This window comes from Sinocyclocheilus anshuiensis, unplaced genomic scaffold, assembly GCF_001515605.1.
Source record: "Sinocyclocheilus anshuiensis isolate Anshui unplaced genomic scaffold, SAMN03320099.WGS_v1.1 scaffold1079, whole genome shotgun sequence".
NCBI classification, from domain to species: domain Eukaryota; kingdom Metazoa; phylum Chordata; class Actinopteri; order Cypriniformes; family Cyprinidae; genus Sinocyclocheilus; species Sinocyclocheilus anshuiensis.
Window position 1 is genome coordinate 2,731,247 of NW_015548207.1, and position 4,766 is coordinate 2,736,012.

The following is a 4,766-nucleotide window of genomic DNA, read 5'->3' on the forward strand; positions in this document are numbered from 1 at the left end:
TAAACAAGAACATCAAGTCATGTTATGAGCAAAGAAGGGGAACACAAACACTGATTTCAAACTGGCTCTCAGGTGGTCTGCTTTCATCCGGAGTAAACCATTACCTGCCCATGAATACAAGTAACTGGGTCAGGGCCTTTGTGTGTGGATGTGGGAGTGAAAGTAAAGCGGCAGATGAGACTGTGTTGGCTTTTGTCATGTGTTTTTAAAGAAAGAAAACCTTGCAGTGGAGAGTGTACACGTGGGCAACCTGTAACATGATGGGTTACATCTACAAAGTCAAGGCGAAATTGATGTCATGGACAAGATTGTTTTGATCACATGTATGAGGAAGTCCAATTCAGGTTTGTTTGCGTTTTGTTCACATGTATGAGAAAGTCCAATTCAGGTATGTTTGTGTACCCAAAATGATGTTATTGGATCAAGGGAAGTGAGTTTTGTAATGAAATGCCTCAGAAACTAAAAGGGGCCAATACACCATCCCTTGCCTAACGCATGTCAAGGAACAGGTTCTTTGTGTACGCTTTAATTGAGTTTTGCATTATGCATGCGCTTAATTCACTGTGTATGATGCAGGCTGGGTTGCATAAAAAGAGGGTTAGTGTTCTGCTGAGATCCTGGTCTCCCAGTGTGTCTCAATGGAAAGTATCAGGCTCCATTGACCCACACAAACACCACATACTCGCATATGCAAACCCTTAACTTCCAGAGGTCTTGTGTATTGGTCCACTGCTTCAATGTAACAAAATCATTAGACTTGATAACTCTACCATAAGTAGGTTGATTTTTTTGAGGAGCAAAGAATGATTTTCAAAGCAATGTTTCCATTTTAAGTTCCTTAATATTCATTCCCCTTAAATCAAAATTATGGTTAAGTGCCTTGCTCAAAAAAAAAAAAAACATGATGGATTTGAACTTGCAACTTTCGGTTACTAGCCCAGATGTTTAACCACAAGGTTTTACCACCACCAACTCAAGTATGAAGAAAAAACACTAATAAACAAGCACAGTCATCTTAAAAAAAAAAAAAAAAAAGGAAACAAGAAAACCAAGGCAAGTTTCCAACAGAGCTTTGCAAAAAATTGTCTTTTGTTTCTTTTGTTATCTGTACCATATACTGTCAGCAGGATCCAAGATATGTTTGGAGAAACAGCTGGAGACTTTCCCACCAGCCAAAGGCTCATTCATCTTCCTTCCCACAGCACAGAGAAATGTTGAGCCAATCGATTTGGCTGTAGAAACACAGCGGCTTAAACCAAGGCAAGTTTCCAACAGAGCTTTGCAAAAAATTGTCTTTTGTTCACACAATTATCTGTACCATATACTGTCAGCAGGATCCAAGATATGTTTGGAGAAACAGCTGGAGACTTTCCCACCAGCCAAAGGCTCATTCATCTTCCTTCCCACAGCACAGAGAAATGTTGAGCCAATCGATTTGGCTGTAGAAACACAGCGGCTTACTGGCACCAATTAAAGACTTACATCCTGAGGATTATGTAATGTCTCACCTCCGGGAGTGGAGGCCAGGAGATAGACAACCCTCATTTAAAACAGCACATCTTTGTCCATTTTTAATTTACAAATTGGTCATTCAGTAGTTGCTTTCATTCAAGGAGACCTGCAATGCATTACAAGGACAGTCCCCCCCCCCACCCCCGGAGTAACCAAAGGTCAAGTGCCTTTCACAAGGGCACATTGGTTTTGCCCCTTGTGGGGTCTGGAACTTTCGGCGATCAGCCCAAAACTCAAATCTCTAGACTACACAATATGACAGACAGTTTTAACCGAACAAGCAATTACAGGTTCAAGAGCCATTACCATAAGTGGTAAGTCAAACAATGGTATCTCATGGGAATGCATCCACTGCAACTTGGTTTCTCCAAAAAAAAGTTATCAGAGAGGGCTGGTCAAGGCTAGGCCTGTCACGATAACAACTTTTTGTTGTGCGATATATTGACCCAGAAATAATTGTGATAAGTGATATTATTGTCATTTTAAAGATTATTTTATGCCACTGAATATATAATCATAATGTAACAGTATAATAATGCAAGAAGGCCTACACACTTCCAAATGACAACAAACTTTACATTTTTAAGAATATTTAAATCATGGGAATTAAGTATCAAAATATTAGATACCTTAAAAAACCTAAATAAATAGTAAATAAACATTTTCTAACAAAAAGTGCAAAGTAACAAGTAGAAAAAAAGAAAACTGCACAAAGAACTTGTATGGAGATTTTTCCCGGACCTTCTTTTCTCTGTAAATGAAGGGTGCGCACTATTGCTGAAAAACACAATCACTACTTAGCAGTCAGATGTCCGTATGCACAAAGGCACAGATCCCTAAACAAGATCATATCTGCAGATTAAACTTTTTTTTGTAGAAGCATTTTTTAAATTTGTACTAGCAGCACCTCATGATTACACCACGTTATGTACAAGAAGCTGCAAAAGACACAAGCACAAGTGGAATGTACAAAACATGGTGACATTAATTTTTAAGTAAATATATTGGGCGATATATTGCGTCACCAAAAATGATTGAGGTCATGTACATATATTGCGCGATAAGTTGATGTATTGATTATTGCGACAGGCCTAGTCAAGGCATTCACATATAGCTAAATCTGCTTCTTTACAGTCTTAGGTTGGGTTCAAAAGGTTGGAATGAGCAGAGCTGTTAAGCACAGGGTGTGTCCTGGGGCGAGCACTGTAGAGGAGCAAAGCAGAACAAGCTTACAGATGCCAAAATCACAAGCAGCACTTTAGTGCCGTTACGTAACCACCGCCACAGACATGATTTGTTTTAGCAGATACAGATTTATGGCCACAGCAGTGGATTCTGTAATCATACAGGGTCAAGGTTCCTCAGAGACTTAGAAGGCTGGGTAACTTCATGATTCAAATATGATTTAATAAGTCTAAAAGCTTTCAATGACCACCACAACTTGGCAAGACAGATACGGCTTAGCAGACTTAAAGCTGAATGAAAAAGAAATTACATGGCAATGAAAGCCCAAGAGAGGAATTCTGATTGGATTTTTTTATTAGTTGACCCAAGAACTGGTGGAAAAACAGACAAGACATGATTGTATGCAAGGTCTTGGTGATGTAATGTGCCAGTGATCGAACGAGGAAGGAATGCATGAGTTCATCTGATTAAATTTGGCATACACATGCAGTAGTGAAACTGTAAAGAAACAGGAAACACAATCTCGGAAGCGAAACCCACCCTTGTGCATACAGGACTGGGTGTGGAGTTCCACAAAGAGACCCAGAAGACTATATTACTCTATCTGGCTTTATCAGGATTAGTTGGTCTCAAATGGACAAAAAAACTGGACTAGATCTTGCCATACAGGGCAGAGTAGGACTTGCTTACTTCCTCTGGAAGACTGCCACTGCTTTCCTCTTAGTATTGCCAAATATTTGGGCAGAGAAAGATTCTTCCCTTTTCTTACATAATGGGAGAGCAATGCCCAGGTCTGAACTGTCCACTGTAGACTGAAGCCCCCCATCCGGGTCACTAGAGCAGTGTCTCCAAACTTGTGTAACAATTGCACACCGGTTCACTTGAATGTAGATTACACTCCCAACAAACCATCTGAACTATCAGGTTACTTGAAACTTCATCCTAAAAATACATTGCTTGAAAACAATAACTTCAGGTCATGTTGTGCATACCATTATTAGGTGTATACTTGTAGGTTATGTAAGTTTATTTCCAAGTATGGCTTGGTGTGGAAAAATGCTCTGCAACCAAGATCAATGTGCAGACATTTTGGCTGGATAGCAAGCCATTGCTTATGCAAGATGGATGAAAACCTTACATTCCAGAGTGCCCTGAATGTGAGGCTACTTTCTAGCCACAATGATCCAGAATGGATCAGCCAAAGGTCAAGTCCACAGCTAAAAATAGTCTCAAAAAGTGGCCATCTAAAATCCATTCAAGCCCTGTTCCTGGAACAAGAAAAATGTGATGGAAGAGGTGCAGCATGTTATTATTTTCAGAATTAAACGTACCTTTTTATCCAACATCTCGTTGTAGTTTCTTCCTCTGGTGATGTACTCAAACATGGGTCTCACACAGAGCTTCAATTTATTCAGTGGTATGACCCATTCATTGTTTCCCATCAGGATTCCCTTCCCTCTCATAGACAACAAAACTGTTTACTTTCTGAATTAACCAATTGCTAAGCATTGCATAACCATGTCGCACTGTTTGTCTCCACGAGTAGCATGGTTCCAGCAGCCAAGTGGGGGGAGCACTGACAAAGCGCTTTTCTTCCCTTGCGCAGCTACGCCGCTAACAATCACATCTTTGTGGAGAAACAAGAGCCCAATTAACCTTCAAGATGGACAGGACAGCAAACAGAGAAAAAGAAGTGCCATAAGAGGCACGACTAGTAAACGTACTGCAGGATTTTATCAAGGTTGGAGAGTAACAGAATACATGAAAGGGCATTACTGGTAACTTTTTACCAAAAAAAAAATGGTAACTGTAATTCGTTATAGTTATGTGAAAAAAACAAGGTAATCAGATTACAGTTACATTTTGTAAAAACTGGGAATACTATCAGGATTGCAAAGTTTCATTTAAGTAAGAAATAATTGAGGACAGGCCGTTGAATTATTAGAAAATAATGATCCGAGGTGGTGATGCGGCCATGACGCAAAGCGTTATTAATGCAGTTATGACCGAGAGAGAGAGAGAGAGAGAGAGAGAGAGAGAGAGAGAGAGAGAGAGAGACACACAGAGAG

At 39.9% G+C, this 4,766-nt stretch overlaps 1 protein-coding gene across 6 annotated transcripts in view; it reads right to left on the minus strand.

The window, feature by feature from the left end:
• The window catches only part of LOC107653633 (dual specificity protein phosphatase CDC14A-like), a 60,121-nt gene that overhangs the window by 31,258 nt on the left and 24,097 nt on the right, over positions 1-4,766 (minus strand). The window lies entirely within an intron of this gene.